The following is a 24,287-nucleotide window of genomic DNA, read 5'->3' on the forward strand; positions in this document are numbered from 1 at the left end:
CAGCATAGAACAGAGATCTAGAAATTAATAGAAAATTAGAAAGAAATTGGTCAATAGATATTCTCCAGTTTTATCAACAGCCCTCTTTCACTTTTTCTTTGTGACTCTTTAACTGCTATCCTTTTGACCACCACCTATATTGTTATTATATTGTTATCTTTATCCCAAATCTCTCTTCTGACTTCTGAACCTGCATGTTCAGCCACCTTCAGGAAATCTTGTGCTGGACTTCCACAAGATGTCAAAGCTCCACTAAACTTATCAGCTGGAGCAAAGATAACTAACTGTCTCTTGTTCCTCAGTAATTAAGTATTCAAAATATTTCTGAACATGTAACCAAGAAGAATAAATTCGACATTCCCCAGTCCCACTTTCAGGAAATTGTGGCCTTGTGACTAAGTATTTTCCAGTGGGATGGAAGCAGAAATTGTGTGCAACTTCCTAGAAATGTCTTTAAATAGCATAGGCAAGCCTTACCCTACCTTATTATTTTTTTTTTCTTCCAGCTGGCTGGAATGCAGATTTTATAGCTGGACCTGCAGCTAGATAAAATATACTAGATTATGAGGTGGATCTGGGAACTGATGTCATGCAAGCATAGCAATAAAATCAAAGAAGTCTTAGTCTCTGACCCTGTGAAGAATTTAGCCAGCCATGGGTACATAATTGGGCTTTTATGTGAGATAAACTCTTGTCTTATTTAAATTGCTTTTGTGTGGAGCTTTCTGTCACTACCCACCAAAAAATAATTCGAATTAATGCATATATTTATCACAAATCTCATTTTACTCATATAGTCCCTGTTTTGTGAATGTAATCACCAGCAGTCCAGGAATATAAAACAGAGCCTTTTCTCTCTCCCTCACCCCTCACGACACCAACATGGGTGCAATCTCTATTGGCATTGCCTTATACCCTTGTCATTTCTTTCCAGGATCACTCCAAAACCTGTTAATTCTTATTTCTAGTTTTGTTCCCCCCAATTCAATATCTATGCTTTGCAACTAAAGTGATCTTTCTATAAATGAGAAGTATTATCTTCTCACTCCTCCATTTAAATTCATATAAGTGTGATATGCACATTTCCATATATTGTTCACCAGCTTCCTATCTGCCTCCTGCCTACCTTCCTAATCTCATTGTTCAGATTTCCAACCTGCTCCCCATACTCCAACCATCTAGAAAATCTTATAGAAACTCACTTGGCTTTTTCATGCTTTCCTGGAAGCTACTTTTTTCTTTGTGTGAAACTCCTTCTCTCTGTTACGTAGCAAACTTCTACCTGCCTTCAGGTCTGTGTTTAACAAACTCTTCATCTTAGAGGCTTTTGGTGAAGACCGGCCTTTGTACATCCCCTGGTGCCCCACCACAGTCTAGGTTAAGTTCCTGTTCAATGTGATCTCATTTCTCTGTGCCTCCCCATATCATAGGAACCATCATGGTGTAATTAACTATTTATTCATCCAGACAAAAGACCTGTATGCAGAAAACTATAAGACACTGATGAAAGAAATTAATGATGATACAAACAGATGGAAAGATACACCATGTTCTTGGATTGGAAGAATCAATTGTGAAAATGACTATACTACCCAAAGAAATCTACGTATTCAGTGCAATCCCTATCAAACTACCAATGGCATTTTTCACAGAACTAGAACAAAAAATTTCACAATTTGTACAGAAACCCAAAAGAACCCGAATAGCCAAATCAATCTTGAGAAAGAAAAATGCAGCTGGAGGAATCAGTCTCCCTGACTTCAGACTATACTATAAAGCTACAGAAATCAAGACAATATGGTACTGGCGCAAAAACAGAAACACAGATCAATGGAACAGGTTAGAAAGCTCAGAGATAAACTCAGGCACATATGGTCAACTTATCTTAGATAAAGGAGGCAAGAGTATACAATGGAGAAAAGACAGCCTCTTCAATAAGTGGTGCTGGGAGAACAGGACAGCTACATGTAAAAGAATGAAATTAGAACACTCCCTAACACCATACATAAAAATAAACTCAAAATGGATTAAAGACCTAAATGTAAGGCCAGACACTATAAAGCTCTCAGAGGAAAACATAGGCAGAACACTCTATGACATAAATCACAGCAAGATCCTTTTTGACCCACCTCCCAGACAAATGGAAATAAAAACAAAAATAAACAAATGGAACCTAATGAAACTTAAAAGCTTTTACACAACAAAGGAAACCATAAACAAGACGAAAAGACCATCCTCAAAATGGGAGAAAATATTTGCAAACAAAGCAACTGACAAATGATTAATCTCCAAAATATATAAGCAGCTTATGTGGCTCAATATCCAAAAAACAAGCAACCCAATCCAAAAATGGGCAGAAGATCTAAATAGACATTCCTCCACAGAAGATATACAGGTTGCCTACAAACACATGAAAGAATGCTCAACATCACTAATCATTAGAGAAATGCAAATCAAAACTACAAATCAAAACTACTCATACCAATCAAAATGGCCATCATTAAAAAATCTACAAACAATAAATGGTGGAGAGGGTGTGAAGAAAAGGGAACCCTCTTACACTGTTGGTGGGAATGTAAATTGATACATCCACTATGGAGAACAGTATGGAGGTTACTTAAAAATAGAATACCGTATGACCCAGCAATCCCACTACTGGGCATATACACTGAGAAAACCATAATTCAAAAAAGTCATGTACCACAATGTTCATTGCAGCACAATTTACAATAGCCAGGACATGGAAGCAACCTAAGTGTCCATTGACAGATGAATGGATAAAGAAGATGTGGCACTTATATACAATGGAATATTACTCAGCCATAAAAAGAAAAGAAATTGAGTTATTTTGTAGTCAGGTGGGTGGACCTAGAGTCTGTCAAACAGAGTGAAGTAAGTCAGAAAGAGAAAAACAAATACTAACACATGCTAACATGTATATATGGAATTAAAAAAAAAGGTTCTGATGAACCTAGGGGCAGGACAGGAATAAAGACGCAGATGTAGAGAATGGACTTGAGGACACAGGGAGGGAGAAGGGTAAGCTGGGACAAAGTGAGAGAGTAGCATTGACAGACATACACTACCAAATGTAAAATAGATATCTAGTAGGAAGCAGCCGCATAGCACAGGGAGAACAGCTCGGTGCTTTGTGAACACCTAGAGGGATGGGATAAGGAGGGTTGGCAGGAGACGCAAGACGGAGGGGATATGGTGATATATGTATACATATAGCTGATTCACTTTGTTATACAGCAGAAACTAACACAACATTGTAAAGCAATTATACTCCAATAAAGATCTTAAAAAAAAAGGGTTTTCTTGAGTTTATATTTATGGAGGGAAGAAACCTTGGGGAAAATTGCATCCAGATTGGACATACTTGGGGAAATTATATTGTATTGTATTATTGTATTGCATTATTAAATCAGGATTTGCTGTGTCTGTTTTTCTTTCTTTTAATATAATTTCTTTGAAACCTCAAAAAAAAAAAAAGAACAGAAAACAGAACAAAAAACAAAACTATTTTCTCCTCCAACTCCCTCATAGTTTTTAGGATTCTTTTTTTTTTTTAGAGCAGGAACTTGTATTTCATTTCTGATTACCAGTATCTAACAGTGCCTAGCATTCATTCATTCACTTATTCAGCAGATATTAATTGAACAAATCCATGAATATATGAGTATCATGAGTAAGAATATAGCAATTATTAGTACTATACAGTAAATTGCTAGAACATTAGCGATTATACCCAATCTTAGAGACCAAACATATTCATCACATGTGAAGTAGGAGCTAGGAAATCAACTCTGTATACATAAGAAACGTAATTGAGTATAACTCAGTAAAAAAGAGAAAGCAGAGAGTAGGACATGATAAAGACGGGTGAGAACTAGAGATACAATAGTATTAAATGGAGGATATTTTTAGAACCTATTTGTATATGTGTGTTTTAGAAGGCAGGAGAGATATGAGTACATTTGAAGACAAACGTACACTAAAGAGCATACTAAGTGAGGTGTAAAGAGGGAAAAACTGAAGTTTGTCTTCTTAGAAGCATTTCTAAAGCCTAGTACATTTATGGGTTTTATAATTTACAGAGTATTACGCTGTTCACTATCTTATTTTTATTTGCACTGTAACCCTTTGATGCAGGTATTACCATTTTTATTTTATAAGTACAAAAAATAAGACTCAAAGTAGTTATGACCTATTCAGGTTTATTAATTAGTAAGGTCATATGTATACATAAGACACTCTAATATTTTTATTTTAGAAACCTAAAGACTAATAAATGTGGAGTGAAAATTATCAGGAGTAATACACAAATAATTATTTGATTAATCAAGTTGAAAACCCATAGCATTCTTTTCAATAACAGTTTTTCTCTATAAATAAAACTTTTAAAAAATAGGTCAGTGATCTAATCACTAGTGTGTGAAACCATGCATGATTAGATTGAGAATTTAAGAAATCCAATAAAATGTTCATAGGTATGTACTTATGTCAGTCATTTCTTAACTGTTTAATCTAGTCTTTATACTTTCTCCATATTTGAGGAAGGTGTAGCCTTTTTATTCAGCTTGAACCTTTTCTTGGCATCAAAAACCTTTAGGGTTATATAAAAAGTGTGAGCGTCAAGTGATGTAGAAGTTTTTCTTGTACAAGAAATCTTTTCTATTCTAGTCTTATATTCACATTTTCATACATGGATCCAGCCTTGGTCTTTGGGACTTGAGGGCATCCTGGGGTCAAGAGCCCTTCAAGATCCTTCTACTTAGCCTTTAATCTTTTCTCTAGATGGAAAGATTTAACTACTTCTAACTTAATAAGAATGTTGGATTTGGTTTACTTTATAGTTCTTCCAATTAGCTTTCTGAGTGCTTTTTTAGAGGCTTTAATCTTGTCTAAACTTGTGGGAAATTAGAGAGAGGAAGAAAAAGAACACTCCTACTTAAAAAATATATGTTACAATTAACTGTTAGTACACTTGACTTAAATCATCTCATACTTTGACTATGTGGAACATAGTTTAATTATATGATAGATGTCATTGCTTTTAAATGAGCACTATTTATTAAAAATTGGATAGTTTGAAATTGAAGGAAAGACCTATAATGAGATCAATGGGAAGAAACTCTTATAGTCTTAACATCAAGTACAATATTTCTTCAATATTTTCAAATTCCTCCCCAAACTAAATCAGATTTAAGACTCTTCCAATGTATCTCCTTTAGGCCTACATGTAGAAATAAGAATGTGCCCATGTTTATATATTTCTCTTTATGGAGTAGGCGAGTTCACATTTCTCTTTGTCACCAGTAAACCAGTGTAATCTGATGTCTAAGTCATCCGAGTATTAAAGTTACCTATGGCAACTTCATTAACTCTTTACAACTCCTAACTTGTATAGTACTCCATTGTTCTGGAAATAGCAAAGCAAATTTTACAATATCTTACAGAACTGGGATGATATAGAAAATGTTTATATCATTATATATTTGCCTCTAGGGTCATCTAAATACAGTTAATGAATCATATGTCAGGATTTTAAGAAGACAAATACATTATTACTTGAATTATCTTAGCTCTTCATTAAAATGGTTGTAATGGTGATGTATAAATAAAACTCCAGTTGAATTACTGGAAGCATTCAACCTACCGGAGGTGACTCAAAAAGGTATATAAATTAATAAAAAACCACGGGTTGAAGAGCTTCAGCAACAAGGTAATTGTATTGTCTATAAACTTGCCCCCTTATGAACATATAGAAATACCTACTTATTTATGAAAAACATTTTAAATCAACATTTAAATGCATATTTTAGAAAAAAATAAATAAATGGAAATACATAGTTTTGAAGCAGAATCAAGTCAATACCAGGAAAGTACTGACGTTAATGAGGTCAAGCGATGCTAGTCTAGGCCCTGTTGGATCTAGCTCAGGACAGGGTATGCATCCTCAATTTGGCAAGTGGTTGCCAGATCTTGCAACTATACTCTAATTAGCTGTCCCACCAAAGGAAAGTGACTTGTAAAACTCTGTCTGTAGACCAGGTGAACCACAAGGACATTTGACATCTGTTATAGCCCTACATGGGGAAAATAAATCACTGGTAAGTAATTGAAGTCTAGTCTTGTGTTATGCAGAGCTGCAGGTTCCAATTTATTACTACAGTGTGGTGCAGGAACCCAAGCCAAGAAATTAACATAAAACAGATTCATATATAGACCCAGGGCTCTTGAGGAAGTAAAAAAACCTTCTGTCCAAAACTTTTCACAACTCAGGGATAAGCTGTGAAAACAGAAAAGAGGTCTCACTGAAGAAGAGCTAATAATATCACTTAGGAAAGAAGATGACAAAAACAAACAAATAAACCAACAAAAAACATGGAAGAACAGGTGGTTAATGAAAATTAAAAAATAAGCCTTGCTTCCACAGAACTGAAAATGATGGAACCATTTGAAAAACACCACAACATAGATATGTTTTGGATGATTCTAGAGATAAAAGAAGATATCTGAATCAATAAAAAGAACAGAAGAACATGAAATAAGAACAAGTAGCTTTGAAAATGAACTAAGCAGAAAGGTAAATTTTCTTTTAGAAACAGTGTTACCATTGTAATTAAAAACTCAGTGGTTTAATTATAGTAAAAAATGAACTGGCCTCCATGACCATATCACCAAGAAGGAAATACAGGGAGATACAGAAAATGTTAAAGAAAAATTACAATTAACTAAGAAGAAAAAACGGTCTACTACATGTTTATTAAAATTTCCATTTAGAGAGAAAGGGAGGAGAGTGTTAATATTTAAAGAGATAATTATTGACACTTTTAAATGCTTGAAAAAACTTGGCTTCAGATGTAAGTAGTACAACCTGCTCCCAAAAGTTTACATAAGAATTAATCTACATGTAGTAATGTAAGGAAGAACTTCAAACATAAAAGAGCACTCATAAAAACAACTTTAGGAAAAAGATAAATTTTTTAAGAAGAGATAAGATTTTGATTTAGGGCAGAAATCAAAAATAAAAAATGACAAAATTAAATAGACTATTATCTTATGACAAGGAAAATGTATGTCAATCCACAATGTGAAATTCTATCTATTATTCAGGAATGAAAAAATAAAAGCATTTTCAAAAAACACACATGATGATATAATTTGAATTTTAGGAGACTCCAAAGTAAGTAAATTGATTTCATAATCAAATAGAGGGTATTTTTTCTCTACTCTATTATGAAATATTTGGGCTCAGAAGTTATTTCTTATTAATCTGTACATCTCCAGAGTGCTCAATAAATTCTGAATGAATGAATGAATGAGTTAGTGCTTAAAAAGTGAATGGATAGATATTATGGTAAAACTGTATGCCTAACAGTTAGTAGTATGATTCCTTGTGATGGATCAATTTTAATGTGTTTATTTTTAATCCATTTCATCACCTTTCTTAACTTCTGGTCTTTGTTTTTTGACATTTAAAATTGGTTTTATTTTCAATTCACATAAAAATTATTAAATTAACTCATTAAATATTTCCCTTGGCTATATTTCTGAGTTTATGTAAAAGCTATATTTATAGATTTTGACCCAGACATCACTTTTATCTCATGATACAATTTTTAAGACATTTTGAAAGTATATTAAAAACTTTCAATAAAGAAATGTAGTGTGGTTCACGCACAGTAAATATTTAATAAAAACATGCAATTCTTCTTTGCTGGGTAAAATATTCAGCTAAAATCAATACATGGTCATTCTCATAAGACCACTTGAAAGTTGGAAAAGTTGAATCATAGCCAATTATAGTGTGTCACGCTATCTTCATTATAACTCTCCAGAAGTTATACCTATTCATCCACCTGGCAGAGATTCAGGGTCAGAAGAGATTCAGGGTCAGAAACTCAAAATTCTGCAGGGGACAAACAGGTCCTATAAGTGAATGAAGCAGCCTGGCTGTAAAATAAGTTTTTTGTTTGTTTGTTTTTGTTGTTGTTTGTTTGTTTTACTTCTTATTCACTTTCATTTTTAGAGAAACACGTCTTAACAGTTTTCTTGAGACACCTGGTCTTCTTGGCCTACCCTTTATTTTTCCACTCATGAAGGGATATATTTTACCATATAAAAATGTAAATGTGAGAAGAGTAATCACAAAAAGCAGTTGACACAAAACCATTGTTTTAGGAAACAATGGGAGGAGTAGGAAGTGAGAGGAAGTACATACCCTATCTAAAGGAGGCAATTACTACTCAGTTCTAACAAATTGAGAGAATTACCTGCCAGTTACACAGAGAAGCCAGAAACTTGAATTTTGAAGTGTTGATAGAACCCACCAAAACATTATTGTTGATTTCTGGTTTGTATACCTTTCTTTAGGTCCTCAAACAAAGCTACCTACAATTGTCCTACTTCAGTAACTTATTGCAGAAGAATGTCAAGGCACCCTTGCAGTATCTTATACTGTCCTGTGTGACATGGTTTTACATTGCTGAATTCCAACCACTCTCAGTTTTCTGGTGCCTGGGCTTCAATAACTCCTGGTCAGGGTGTTTCATGTCTTCCTCACTGTGGTAGTCAGATTAATGACCTCCCCAAAGATGTCCACATCTTAATCCCTGGAATCTGTGAATATGCTACACTGCATGGAAAGGAGAATTAAGGTAGCAGATGGAGCAAGGTTGTTAGTCATATGACCTTAAGAGAGGGAGATTATCCTGGATTATCAGGATCAAATGGGATCACAGGGCCCTTAAATGTAGAAACAGGGGAAAGAAGAGTTAATGTTAGAGTGATGAGATGTGAAATTCAACTGGCCATTGGTGTCTTTGAGGATAAAAAGATACCATGACCCCAAGAATGCAGACAATTTCTATAAGATAGAAAAGGCAAGAAAATAAATTCCAGAACTTTGTTTTTAGATTGATGAGGTCTATTTAGGATTTCTAACATCTAAAACTATAAGATAATAAATTTGTTTTAAGCCACTGCATATGCAGTAGTTTGTTACAGCAGCAATAGGAAACTAATACACTCATTAAATTTTGTCTTCCAGTTACTGACTTATCCTTCCAAATGACCTTCCCTTGTGTTCCGTTGTTAGTCTGCATTATCAAAAATTGACCTGTCCAGTTAGACATTCCTTTTCACCTACTCATCTTACCTACTTAATTGAGATCATTTAGTGTTGAGTTTAACTTGGACTTTGATCTCACGTTCACCATTTATCCTCTCTGAACTTGGGTTCCATAACCTATAAAATGGTTTCCTCATAGGCTTACTGGAATGATAAATTTAGATATTGCATGTAAAGAAGTACTTAGCACAGTGACTAACTCACAGTTAGAAATAAAAAATTTAGATAATGTTGGTTTTGCTACTATTTTATCCTTAAATTTCCACACTGTTTTATAAGGTAGTGTAGCTCTTTAATTACTACCTTCCTGCCTTATTCTGGAATACCATAGTGAATCCTTTACTGTGATTAATGATATTCACATACATTCATCCTTTTCTTTCATACTGATCTCTATATATAGGCCATCATTTCCCCGTTTACACGTCATGTTTCTACTCTGGTACTGGCATAACTCAATCTGCTCTCTTCAGCAGTCACAGGAATCCCACATCTAACACACTAACACTTCTTGATGTTAAATATCAGAGCATTAAAAGTAATCTCAAGAATGTAGAAATTTATGTACTCAGAATGATATATAACACAACTCAGCAATGTGTATAAGGGGAACCTAGATATTTTATTTCCAAAATATCCAGCTCTAGTTCATCACTTGACTAGTTCACCACTGTGGATCCAAGTTTTTGACAACCCTTCATAAAATTTTTGACAGAATCTTTAATAAGTTGTAGGAACTAAAGTTATAGGAACTAAAGTCAATTGCTTCCAATTTTTTACCCCTGTTTCTCCTTCAAGATAGCAGTAAAAGTAATAAGTAATAAAAATTAAAACAGGGCTTGCCTGGTGGCACAGTGGTTGAGAGTCCGCCTGCCGATGCAGGGGACACGGGTCCGTGCCCCAGTCTGGGAAGATCCCACCTGCCGTGGAGCGGCTGGGCCCGTGAGCCATGGCCGCTGAGCCTGCACGTCCGGAGCCTGTGCTCCGCAACGGGAGAGGCCACAACAGTGAGAGGCCCGTATACCCAAAAAAAAAAAAAAAAAAAATTAAAACAAATATTTATTGAGTGCCTATATTTCTCAAAATTACTGCTCTAAGAGTTTAATTCATGTTAACTCATTTAATATTCATTTAGTACTTCTCCCTTTTTCAGAAGAGAAACTAAATCACTGGTTAATTACCTTGCCTAAGGCCAAAATAATAAATTATAAATCTAGGATTTGAACCCAGTTGTAAATTCCAAAGCTCGAACTTTTAAATACCACATGATTCTAATAATAGCTTTAAAATGATATTTATTACAAGTTGTCATGGACTGAATGTTTGAGTCCCCTGCAAAACTATATGTTGAAATACTAACCCCCCCAACACACACCACCCCGCCATGAGATCTGGGAGATAATTAGCTTATGAAGTTAGAGTCCTCATGAATGGGATTAGTGTCCTTATAAAAAGAGACATGAGACAGGTTGCTCCTCTCTCTGCTCTCTTCCATGTGAGGATACAGTGAGAAGATGGCCATCTGTAAACTAGGAAGTAGGCCCTCCTCAGACACTGGGTCTGCTGGCACCTTGATCTTGGACTTCCCAGTGGCTAGAACTGTGCAAAATTAATGTTTGTTGTTTAAGCCACACAGTCTATGGTAATTTATTATTGCAGCCCAAACTAAGACACAGGCATTGAAAGTGATTGCATCATACTATTTATTGAGGAGTATGATTTTTATGTGGGGCCTTTTAAAATGTGTCATCTCATCTAATTTTTCTTCCAAGAGAAATACAGAGAATTTATATTACAGAATTAAAGAACAACAGCAAACAAACTATTGTGAGTTTGTTGAAATAGTGTTATCATTATAAATAAGAAAATAATTAAGTAGACTGCAAATCAGTACGACCATCTGCTGTACTGTGGTCTTAGTATTTCATTAGTTTTATTGAAATATATTTAATATATCAGTCTAGTAGAAATTTAAAAGGCTTAACAGTACGGATGACCATAAGAAAGCCAGAAATTGAGGAGAAAACACCATTGACTGACACCTTCTAATGTTTTTACTATCTACATAGTAAATTTTTAAAAATCACTTTCCTTTTCTCTTTGAATAAGACATGAGCATAATTTTGACTACAGATATTGTGATCAATAGGATTTATTCATCAATGACTTGCTTTAGCTTGATTTTCTAAATGTTCCACTATTCATATTTTTATATTAATTTCAATAAAGAAAAAGGTTTAAAATCCAAACTGAGCAGAGTCTGGGCAGGTTTTCTAGTCCAATCATATATAGGGAAAAATGTGTTTCCAGTGTCTTTTATCTATGTGTAGTCATCAAACAGAAGTTCGGAGAATCACTAAGCAGAGCTATATAGATGTACACACACACACACACACACACACACACACACACACACTCATATATTTAAAGGTTACAGTCATCATGTGGAGTTATGTAATATTCCTAAATACCACTTTCCAGAGAAGTAAGATTTCCCTTTGATGCAATATCAGCAATGACTGACGTATAATTGACAGGGCTCTTTCCATGAAAAGACCATTTTGGTATGTACACTTTGGTAACTATGAAATGTGTCATTCTTTGTCATATGAAATGGATAATTACACAGTAGATAATTACAAGCATGAAATAAAAGCTACAAAGTGGCTTTACATTTTGGCAACTTCTGTTTGAAAGACTAGGTCATTTTTAATGGAGCGATTTAATATATTATTTTAAATGTTTCTTACGTATTAGCAGGCAATTGTATAAATGAGTCTTTAGAAGAACTAGTAGTAATACATAATGCCTTTAGGTAACAGAAGAAACAGAATATGAATGGGAGATGCTTAGTTAATTTATAGGGCATTTACATTTCAGAAGTCCTATTTTTAATCACTGCAGTATGACACTTCATTTTGTGGAGCTATGACATTTCTTCCTTTAAGGAATGAAGACCAAGAAATAGAAACTGGATCCTAATATACAAAACATTACTACTCAACAGGCTTGAGATCAACCCTATCTATTTACAACATTAGATGAACTATGTGCTAAAACCAGGTTTTATAATGTTAATAAAGTTAACATATTGGAAAGAGCACAATCTTTGGAGTTAGATAGGCCTGTTTAATCATGACCTTGACATTTAATGAGAAGGCAAACATTTACAATCTATTTCACCTCTTAGAACCTGATTTTCTATCTATAAAATGAGTATAATAATATCTACAACCTCAGCAAATATAAGTATTAAAATAAGTTCCCCCACATAGAGCAATGCCTGTGGTCTAGTGTGCACTGAAAAAAAATACCCCTTTTTATTGACAATAGAGAAATGTTGTATAATATGTTCTTAAAGAAATGCACATAATTATAAAATGAGTGACAACAAATACAAAATGCATTTTTCAGAGGAAATTTTGTCATGTGTGTCTTTAAAACGGTTTTTAAATTATTTCAAAATGCAATTTGTACTTAGCTGTATAGATTATAAAAAGTGTAACGCACACACTTTATTTAACTGTGTCATACAAGCCACCCTAAGTCGACAAGTGACAGCTGAGTTGCTCCCTTGAAGTTCTCCATGAAGTGCTATATATGTGAGAGTCTGTCAGCCTTTTTGATGATATTCTGTCCTGAAATCTAGTAGAAGCACATCAGAACCAGGTTGATTTTCTCTTACTGATTATCTTAAACTTTTTTGTATATGGCCTTAGACTCAAACATCATAAGCTAGGCAGAAAACATATTTGGTTTGACTTTAAATCCTTCACTTATGAATAAAAAATTAAGACACAATTTCCTCTGAGCTATGCCAGAGGCATTCTTAAATTATCTTGGTGGATATGACCTTAACATGTGCATTGGACAGCAAAGAAGCAAATTTCACCAAAGCAAAGGAATAATATTGCAAATGTATTAGGGCTAAGGTTAAAAACCTGGCAATAGATCATATATGTAGAGTTATCTTAGTTTGATAGCACTGTCACTAAAGAAATACTGAAAAACCATAGTTCAGAGAACATCATGGTAAAAAGAATACTCGAAGAATATTGATCCAGCAGTGGGGGGCAGTATGGATTCTGAAAAACTATTTTCCCCATTTTTTCTATTATTTAATTATGAGTCCCATGAATAATTTCTCCTCTCTGAAAATAGACTTGCATTCTATTTTAAGCTAAGGCAAAAGTTATTCTTCTGCTGAAAGACACTTCTTGTGTGCATTGAGGCATGTAAAAAACATTGAGGAAAAAAATTCTTAATAATATTTTTAAAGTAAACAAACAGAAAAGTAATGCCAGGTATAAATGACTTTTATTTAACTTGGGTACGGCTGCAAATTATCATTGTAAACAGTCATCCTAACAACTGCAAGATAATTCAGTCTCAAATAAAATACATCCAGATAAGGTATCTACTCTGAAAAATTCTGCATTTCTTTTGCTTGGTTATCCACACTCAGAGATTCAATTCTGATATCTGAAATGAGTAATAATTATGCTGATTATCCAACTGCCAATTCATATTTGCATGAATGGTAGCCTATAAAAATGTACAATAGTTCAATTCAGGGGGACAAATGGACCTGGCAAGTAAAGTCTCATGCTCAGATTACAGGAAGTCTCCTGTCTTTACAGGAAGGCTTCTAAGTGATTTTGTGCATCAAAAATCCATGAGTATCTATTTCCTACACAAAATGCTTCAAGCAGCTGCTTACTTTTTATCTGTAACTTTTCTTTCCCATCTTCTTTCATTTTTCTGATTACATTAGGGGAAATCCTTGATTAGGAGCCAGTGGTCTTTAACACCTGCTAGTCTCCTTTTGAACAAGGAGAGTGTTTGCCAGGCCAGGCCATCTGCAGGCAACAGAGGGCTAGAGTGGCACCAGGGGGGCAGGATGCAGTGAGTATTCAAATCCGCATATCCTGAATCTTTGAATCAAGAGGGTTTCCTTCATTGAACACTTGAGTGGGGTCCCCTAGCAGCTAAGGAAGCCCTGGAGATGTGTAATTAAAAGAGTCCATTATGCCCTAATCACAAGGAAACTATAGCTACTCCTAATTCCCATAGACTTGAGCCAGCTCCTTGCACCCACTGCAGAGTTTGTGCTCATTCTTCAGGAAGTGCCCGGCCACCCCTCCCCTATGGGAAGGCGACTGTGAAGGGCTGTAGTATGCTTCCTTGCAGTGGAAAGCAGCTTATATATTGTGGAAAAGGATATGGTATTGAAGCCAGCACCTGGGATCTCCAAACATCCATGCCTGTCAAGCCTGGCTTAAAATTTAATGAGGTCTTTTGGGACAAGCCATTCTACATATTTTTAGTACATGACAATTCTTAGTCCTCAAATGATATAATAAAAATCTCAGTGCTGAGTTGCACCTTGGAAATAATTTCATAAGCCCTCATCTTTTTCTCAGGGGGAAATGTAGCCAAAATCAAGCTGTATTTAGATGAAGTTCTCAATCTTCTTTTTCCCATATCGTTTACCTTCATATCGTCCTGAAATTCAATCAAAAATATTTACTGTTCTTGCATTATGTGCTAGACATCATAGTACAGTTGGGGAATATAATGGAGAACAAGGTAGAAATGGCCCATGCCTTCCTAGAATTTGTAGCCTAAGGGTAGAAGACAAACATGTTTTAAGTGTTATAAGAAGAGAAAAATTTACTATGGAAACCAAAAAAATTCAAATCAAGAAGTGTGAATAATATAGACTAGCATCAAAGTTAGTTTTTTTTGTATTACAAAGCAACACATTTTAAAATTAAAAATATAGAACTACTTGTAAAATTTATTAATGAGGATATGCTGAGGATTTTGATTACTGTGTATCTTCTTGAAAAAAGATTGTAAAACTTCAACAAAACATTTTCCAACTGCAAATTCTTGTAATTAAAGGAACATGGGTTCATTAAAATGTATAAATGTATGCATTAATTCAAGCAGGTTTTTCTAGGGTGATTAAAATACTTTCACACCTTATAGGAACGAGTATTCTTGTTTTGTTTTGCTTTTTTTTTTTTTAATTTATTCTACCTGGCGTCTCTTTTGTGTGAAACATTTTAATATTATGTAAGGAATTTGCTTTCTGTGGATAGTAAATGTCATCGTAAAATCATGCCTTAAAGTTGTATAATATCATACAATAAATGGATTGATATTAGCCTAAGTTCAGATCCAATGTATTTTGACACTATTGATTTATTTTTTGAATACTAGTTCTTAACTATATCAGGGGAAGGATGGAGTCTTAAGATCCATTTGAATATCAGAGTAAAGCTCTTTAAAAAATACATGCACTATTGTTTTTTCACAGATTCCACATCCTGATCAAGGGAGATCTATAATTATATGGCCTAGGGCTTTGTCACTGATCCTGCCTTATTTTTTTCAATATATCAGATTACAATATGAAAAGCAAATTAGCAAAATTGTAGATGATACCTTCTGGATAGTTTAGATAAAGTAAAATGTCTTTGGTCACCTAAAACAATAGACTGAAAATAATAATACTAAATATATTAAAGGAGAAAATATGAGGGTCTCTATTTAAGTTAAAATAATCAAAACAATAAATAATTCCACTCATTTTTCACTGTGAGTATATACAACTTGAGTTTCATGTTTATAAAAGAGGATGGCCAAACCAAAAATATTAAGGTAGTGTAACATGCATAATCTTATCTGAAAATAGTCACCTGAGCAACAATTTATTGGCCCACAGATGTCTAGCTTAGAAAAGATAAACATAGGGGCTCACGTCTCTTCAAATATCACAAAATTCTATTTGTGTAGAGATCAGAATTAGCAGCAATTGGTGAATTTTACCACTTGATTACATGTTCTTAAGAGCAAGCTCTGTAATTATTTATCCCTAGAGCAGTGCCCCATAAATATTTGTTAGGTAAATTAATATACGTTACAGAGAAGAAACTAAAAATAAAGAGAAATGTTTTAGCTGAAAGAAACTAGTAGGCTCTCACCTCTGGAAGTGCTCTGGTAGATACTAAATTATCGTTTATTAGGAACTTGAAGAAGAAATTCTTGAATTAGGAATAAGATAAAGATAGATGATTTCTAATTCCTTATTCTATTTGAATAGTTTATTTTTCCTTTAAAAAGAGGATAGTGCTTTTTCTTCAGAGAATATGATGAGTGAACAGAAAAGTAGGAATTTATTTTTTCATCTAATAATTAATATATTAAAAATGATGGTACTTCTATTTCTTACAAATTTTTTAACTTGCCAACACATCAGTCATTGAATTCAGAAAATCTTATCTTTTGATACAAAGTGATAAAATACTATATTCGGTCTTTTGGATTTGCAGTAGTAATTACTACAAATCCCTCCAACTGAAGGCTACAGAAAACATACAATTACAATTTCATCTTCAGATGAAGCCTCTCCAAGGAACTTGACTCTATGAAATCATAAGCAATCAACTCTATGGAATCTGCGGACTGCTGAGTCTAAAAGAAGAGACTGAAAAATCAAGTAGATGAAACCCACACAAATGTTAAGGTAATTATACCTATTACTAGTGTGAATTAATAAAATAAGTTGTTTTTAAATATTTCTTCTGGTTTACGTTAGGTTTTTTGTTTGAATTTTCATCATGCGATAAAAATACCACACAAGCACTTTTTTATGGTGGAGATCAATGAAACGTGACTAGTATTGGGTTATTTGCAAACATGTTTTACACATCAGCTTTCAATCCATAAAAAAATATTATTTCATTAGGAAGCATGATTTGATCCCATAGTTATCCAGATTTATGAAATCCTACTGCAAATCCTTCCAAGGAATGGTGCTGATAAATTAAGGTGACAAATTGATTTCACAGGGATCAGTTCTAAGGATAATAGAAAAAAAAATGAAGAAAATATTAGAGGAGAGAAGTCATCTTTATGTAAAATTAATACATTCCAAAGGCAGACAGATAACCCAAATGACAATGATGAATAGCTTACCTGATGTTTTGGAATGTCATCTGTAAGCCTATACAAAGAAGAATTTGTTTTTGTTTTGTTTTGTTATGTTTTTACTTTACCAGTACCCAAAGAAGACAGAAAGTCCATATATAATCTTATAAGAGTAACTAATAAATGGGATGAGGAAGAATCACTAATTATGTCACCATATGCCTCTTAGAACTTTCCAGTTTCCAATTTTTTAACTATCAGACTCATTCATTTTAGATTCCATACAGAGCACAACATTATCTCTGCAATCTATATAGCATAAAAGTTCATTAAAAAGTTATTAAGATTTGTTAAAGATTGTCAAAAGTTTGGCTGCCATTTCATTTTAAGATGGCAGGTTGTAAAGGGTGATACACAGACAACCTTTCAAAACTCTTTCAAAACTCTTAGTGTTTCATTTTTGTTGTTCTTATTGTTACATCAGCTGATTCCTTAGAAAATCATTATAGAACTTTTATGTAAACTCCAAAGGCTAAATGCTTGTGGTGAGAAGTAAATATATTTGTGAAATATATTTGTTAAGAACCTGTTACATGCTTGGCAGTTAACCATATAAATAAAATGAGAGAAATAAAAACCTCAATTTTATTTGATAAATATTTACTGGCTTAACAGCTTCTCACCTTAATTTGGATTCCCAATCAGAAAGACATGTATTAGCTAATGAGTTGATAGAAATTTCTGTTTTACTTTGCAATTATAGTTTTAAAAGTGAATTAATATATAATTCTTCTGGATAACAAACCAATCATTTATTTTAACATTTGATTTGCATGAAACTGTTTATCAAAATCTCCTCTTGATAATCTGAAAATGTGAGTTTCAAATTTCTAAAGCTGATTCCTATATAATTAAAAAGAATAGGCAGGTAAGAAAGAAAAACCCAAAGACAATAAATATGAATATAGTATAGTGACATATTCTGGAATTCTTTTTCTTAATGTCTATATACCATTTAAAAGTGAATTGATATACAAAAGATTATATATCATAAAAGGAAATGATAATTTAAATAATAAATTCTGAAATAAAAAGTATAGCATGCATTTTCCTTGGTGGATTATTTCCAGAGGAGTGTGGATTTTAAAAGAGGAAACATATGTAGGGAAGTATACTTTATGAACATTTGTGCCTTCTGATAATATATATTTTTAGTTTTCTCTCCAGCCATCTCCACTCTACCTCTGTTGTAGAAGGATACACTCTTCTTTTCAAGATCATATTATGAATCCACAAAACCAAAACTCCTACTTAAATTTAGAGCAATAATGGATAAAATATATGCCAAAATATTTTTTAAAAACATAACCATTGTCAAAAACAAGCTAAAATACACCTGTTTACCTAACACAGAATAGTGAATAGAAGCAGAAGCCACAGATGTGCTGAACTTCAGTCTAAAAGAAAGGATGTTAAAATTACCTCATAAGGACTTCCCTGGTGGTGCAGTAGTTGAGAGTCCACCTGCTGATGCAGGGGACACGGGTTCATGCCCGGGTCCAGGAGGATCCCACGTGCCGCGGAGCAGCTGGGCCAGTGAGGCATGGCCGCTGAGCCTGCGCATCCAGAGCCTGTGCTCTGCAACGGGAGAGGCCACAACAGTGAGAGGCCCGCGTACCGCCAAAAAAAAAAAAAAAAAAAAATTATCTCATAAATGGCAAGGAGGAGAAGGTGGCTCCCTGGGAAGAACTAGAGATAGGATATATTCTCTTTGACTATGAAAGGAGGTTAACTGCTTATAATCATTGCTTATGGCTACTTCTAGCTTTGAGCTGCTGCTCAGGCAACAGGAAGGCTGGGGAAAGCTACATGATAAGACCATGGTCAAGCCATGCATCAGATATAGAGCTGAATCACAGAATGGGACCCCTGTATTATCAACATAGGCTCAGATTTTGAAATGGATGACCTCACTTGTCAAGTGGAGTGAAGCATATACTTCTTGATATGAAGGGATGTCATGATGTTTTTAGGTTGGAGGAAAAGAGAGGGCTGGGGTGCAGGCAGAGTTCACTAGGCAGTCATGGAACAAAGAGGGGGCATGGGAATTCACCCACTCAGGTGTGAGAAGGCTAGAGTTAGTCCACAAAAAGCTATCTGTTACAGTGCAGTAGAAACTCACTAGAGGTGGAGCACCTGTGGATTTCCTGCATACTGCTGGCAGCTATGGCATTAGCAGAAGAAAAACACCCAAAAACTAGGATAAGAAGTATCCTGAAGCCTGTCTGCTATGCCTTATAGTGTCTCTCTAGCACACTCTGTTGGCCATTTTTCCTTTGCCACATGGACCAGTGTTGATTTTGCACACCTGAAGTGGCTAATAGTAGACAAGCTCCTGCTTAAGTCACCTAAGCAAACTTCTTCACTATGACTGTGAGCTGCAGTTATACTTTCTCCAAAGGCATATGAATATCAGCCTTGTAGGAGTTCTACTTCCAAGTATGTTTCTTCCTTGGTATTCTTCCTCAGCCCTAGAGGTAGTAGCTGCTCCCTACATTTGTTACCCCTTAAAACTTAGAATCCTCTTTTATCTCTTCTAATAATTATTAACACTTTTTACCAGTTAATACTGCTTTATACTTAATTTTCCATATTCAAATTGCTAGTAACATTGCTATCATTCATTTCATTTATATATAAGCATTTAAGCATATTATATACACACACATATATAATATATGCATAAGTATACATAATCAAATATGTTGTTGTTATTATTGATTTGAATGAACTGTTTTCTGTTAGATTAATTAAGAATAAGAAAACTAAAAAATTTTTATTTTACTTTCATTTATTCCTTCCTCAGTACACTTCCTTACTTTATGTAGATCCAACCTTCTGACCTATATTATTTTTCTTCTCCCTAAGGAACTTTAAACTTCTCTTGTAAGGCAAGTCTACTGGCAATAAATTCCCTCAATTTTTTTTTTTTTTTCTGAGAATGTCATTATTTCTCCTTCACTTTTGAGAGATAAATTTGCAGGGTACAGAATTCTAGATTGGAGAGTTGTTTTTGTTTTTTATTTTGTTTTTTCTCAGCACTTTATTTCACACCACTCTCTTCCTGTTTGCATAGTTTCTTTTTTCTTCTCTAGGTAAGGTGTTTATTTTCTCTGGCTTCTTTCAGGATTATTTCTTTATCTTTGATTTTCTGTAGTTTGAAAATGATATGTCTCGGTGCAGTTTTGTTTTTGTTTTTGTTTTTTTGTTTTGTTTTGTTTTGTTTTTGTCATTTATCCGGTATGGTGTTTTCTGAGCTTCCTGTGTCTGTATTTTGGTATCTGACATTAATTTGTGTTTATTTTCAGGGATTTTATTGATATTTTTGGGGGGTCAGAGATTCTTTCCTCAGTCGTGTCCAGTCTAATGAACCCATCAAAGGCATTCTTCATTTCTGTCACAGCATTTTTGATCTCTAACCCTTTTTTTTTGCTTTTTTTCTTAGGATTTCCATCTCTCTGCTTACATTGACCATCAGTTCTTACAGGCTGTCTACTTTATCCATTAGAGCCCTTAGCATATTAATCACAGTTGTTTTAAATTCCCAGTTTGATAATTTCAACATCCTTGCCATGTCTGGTTCTGGTACTTGCTCTGTCTCTTTAAATTGTGTTTTTTACCTTTGGTATGCCTTATAATATTTTCTTGGACTGTAGACCTCACCAGTGTTTCACAGTTTTTTCTTCCCACTTAGGTGGAACAAGATGGCTAGAGTGGTCTGGAGATGGGTTTTTTTCCTTCTTCCACCTGGAAGCATAGAGCCAGCTGGAGTTGGTTATTTCCCTTCCCCCAAGTCAATTAGGCTCTGATAATACCTCAGCAGGTTAGGCTCTGGTGAACTAGTTTCCCTGAAGGCAGGCCTTGTTAAGAAAAACAGTGCTCTGATAAATTTTAAACTGGTTCCTTTCCCCTATCCCTGCCAAAAGCCCAAGGCGATTTTTCTCAGATGTTTACTGTGGGACACTGGCTGAGCTCCTGAAGGAAAACCTCACAATGTTGTGTGAGGCCTCTCTATTACTTGCACCATTTGGAGTTTTTTAACTCTCAGACTTGCCCGCACTGGACCTTCAGCAATTTGTCAAATAAGTTCAGGTTTTCCTACCCCAGCACTGGATCCCAGGGTGGTTTCTGCTTGCCAGTCTCAACTCCAGGTAAGCCATAATTCCCCGGATTTGCCTGTCTGTCTCTCCAGTATTGGGGGCAGTGATTTGCCTGTGTCCACTCCTCTTTTATGAATTTAAGATTTCTTGATTTTTCATTCTGTTCAGCTTTTTACTTGTTGTTAGGATGAAATGGTGACTTCTAAGCTCCTTAACATGTGGAGGTAGAAACTGCAGATGAGCAGTATCTATAAAATTAAAACAAACAAACAAACAAAATAAAACTGTCTCTGATGACCCTGCAATCTAAGTTTTAGTTTTACATACTAGAGAAAGCTTTCCTGACGTGTACAAGAATGTATGTCTAAAGATGTTCATTGTACCTTTGTTTATAGTTCAAAGAACATGCAAATAACTTGAGCACTTCAGTAGGAGAATGGATATAAGTTTGTGAATATTTTGTACATAGGAGTTAAAAGTAATCTAGTTATCCATGTATCAACTTGGCTATATCTCAAGAAATAAAATAAGTGAATAAATCAAACTGCAGAAGGATTTCATGTAGCTTTATAACATTACATAAACAACTCCTCTTTGTGTTTCTAGAAATACTTATATGTAGAAAAAATATAAATAAAGGATTATATAGTGTTACATTAAATTATGATAATCCACCCACCCCTCACTCCTCATCACTGTGGAGACATGGAATTAAAATTTTACTGGGAAGAGGGGACTTAAAGTTTACATATATTACTTTATTTTTAAGAAAAAATATATAGGGTCAAAATTGAAAGAAATAATCACTTTTCATTATGAAAGATAGATGTGTACATTTTTAACAATGGTTTTCACTGTTCTTTTCTGTTTAATTAAAAATGAAACATTTTGGGGCTTCCCTGGTGGCGCAGTGGTTGCGCGTCCGCCTGCCGATGCAGGGGAACTGGGTTCGCGCCCCGGTCTGGGAAGATCCCACATGCCGCGGAGCGGCTGGGCCCGTGAGCCATGGCCGCTGGGCCTGCGCGTCCGGAGCCTGTGCTCCGCAACGGGAGAGGCCACAACAGAGGGAGGCCCGCATACCACAAAAAAAAAAAAAAAAAAAAAAAAATGAAACATTTTATCAGCTATATTTTAATTATAGAAAATTTAACATGTGATAGCTACAGTGCATGACTCTTGGTAGTCTTTTATAAAGGTTGGTTGAAATAAATGATATCAAAATCTTACCATATATACAATATCACATTCTGCATTTTTTCCTTCTTAATAGCATATTATGAGAAATAGTAAAGAGTGGATCTCTGGAGTTAGAGTAGTTTTGTTCAAACATCAGATCCATGAATGTACAATTTATTTAACCTCTTTGAGTCTCAGTTTCCTCAAAACTAAAATGAAGCTGGTGAGATTACATAAATGTTGATTAATGTAATGCATGTAATATACTTGGAACAGTATCTGGCACATAGGAAATTTATCAGTCTAATATTTGTTAGACTTTGTAATTATTCCTCAGGTCATTTAAAACTCTCTGAGTATATTATATGAATGGCTGTATAATATTCTAGTTTAACACTATTATATAATGCTTTACATATTATTACAACTTTTCCAATCCTGAGGTAATAATTTTGATATATGTTCCAGTTAAGTATATGTTTACATCATTTTACTTCTAAAATGAAGGTTATAAGTAGTAATTTTTGAACCATTATATATTTGAGAATATTTTTCCATTCTTCACAAAGAGAATAAGTTATTGGATCAAAATCTTTTTTCACAAATCTCTGAAAATGTTGTGCTAATTTTTTTAGTATTTAGTCAGAAATTTAATGAAAATTAATTAGTCTAATTTTTATTCTATTATACATGATTGTTTTTGTGCCTAATTGAATATAAGATATGTATATGTGTTTTTAATTCAATTTTTTGCCTTGTTTTGTGTCTAAGTGTGCTGAATTTTTATTGATGTTTACTAGACATGATGAGGGCTTTATACCAGTCTTTTACATTTTCTTTCTTTCCATTTTTAAAAAAACTTAATTCAATTATTTGGTTGTTGATTTTGTTCTATTTTTTTCTTATGGATTCTTATTTTACTGTGTGATTCCTAAAATTTATTACACTCATAATTATTTCCTTTATGGTTATCTTCCTCTCTCTTTCCCATTATTAATTCCAAAGCCGTGAGCTTTGTTTGGAACAAAGTAAGATCTACCTCTTCCTCCTTTCCTTCCCCCATTCCTTCCTTCTTTCCTTTCTTTCTTTCTCCTCCGCCCACCACCAATATGTGAGGATACAACAAGAAGGTATCCATCTACAAACCTGGAAGTAAATCTGCTAGCCCCTTGATCTTGGATTTCTCAGCCTCCAGAATTATGAGAAATACGTTTCTGTTGTTTAAGCCACATAGTCTATGGTATTTTTATTATGGCAGCCCAAACAGACTTGGACTCCATCTCAATATTTTATTTGTACTATATTAATGTAAGCACATTAATATATGTCATGCATTCTTATGACATTCTGAATTATTTAACTTTATTTCATTGGGATTAATGAAAAAACATCACTCACATATATTAAATACTTTGCTCATATATTACATGGAATGAACCTATGTCAATCAACAATTTTTTAGTGACCTGTTCCACAGAGTAAAACATACCTCATTCTTACTAAAGAAAATGAAGACTATATCCAGACATGAATTCATCTTCAGCCCAATTACAACCCAGTACCAGTACATGTTGTCATCATACCTTCTTTTGCTTGTTTAGTCTTGGTTTCCTTTAGTTCTTTGAACATATTTATAGTGGCTGCTTAGAAGTCTTTGTTTTTTTTTTTTGTTTTTTTTTTTGTGTGTGGTATGCAGGCCTCCCTCTGCTGCGGCCTCTCCCGTTGCGGAGCACAGGCTCCGGACGCGCAGGCCCAGCGGCCATGGCCCATGGGCCCAGCCGCTCCGCGGCATGTGGGATCCTCCCAGACCGGGGCGCGAACCCGTGTCCCCTGCATCGGCAGGTGGACGCGCAACCACTGCGCCACCAGGGAAG

At 34.4% G+C, this 24,287-nt stretch overlaps 1 long non-coding RNA gene across 1 annotated transcript in view; it reads left to right on the top strand.

Moving 5' to 3' along the window:
- The window catches only part of LOC112063984 (uncharacterized), a 123,167-nt gene that overhangs the window by 93,544 nt on the left and 5,336 nt on the right, over nucleotides 1-24,287 (top strand). Inside the window, exon 5 of the long non-coding RNA XR_002891291.2 lies at nucleotides 16,547-16,673. This is a non-coding gene — a long non-coding RNA (uncharacterized lncRNA). The remainder of the gene's footprint in view (nucleotides 1-16,546; nucleotides 16,674-24,287) is intronic.

Source organism: Physeter macrocephalus, chromosome 1 (genome assembly GCF_002837175.3).
Source record: "Physeter macrocephalus isolate SW-GA chromosome 1, ASM283717v5, whole genome shotgun sequence".
NCBI classification, from domain to species: Eukaryota; Metazoa; Chordata; class Mammalia; order Artiodactyla; family Physeteridae; genus Physeter; species Physeter macrocephalus.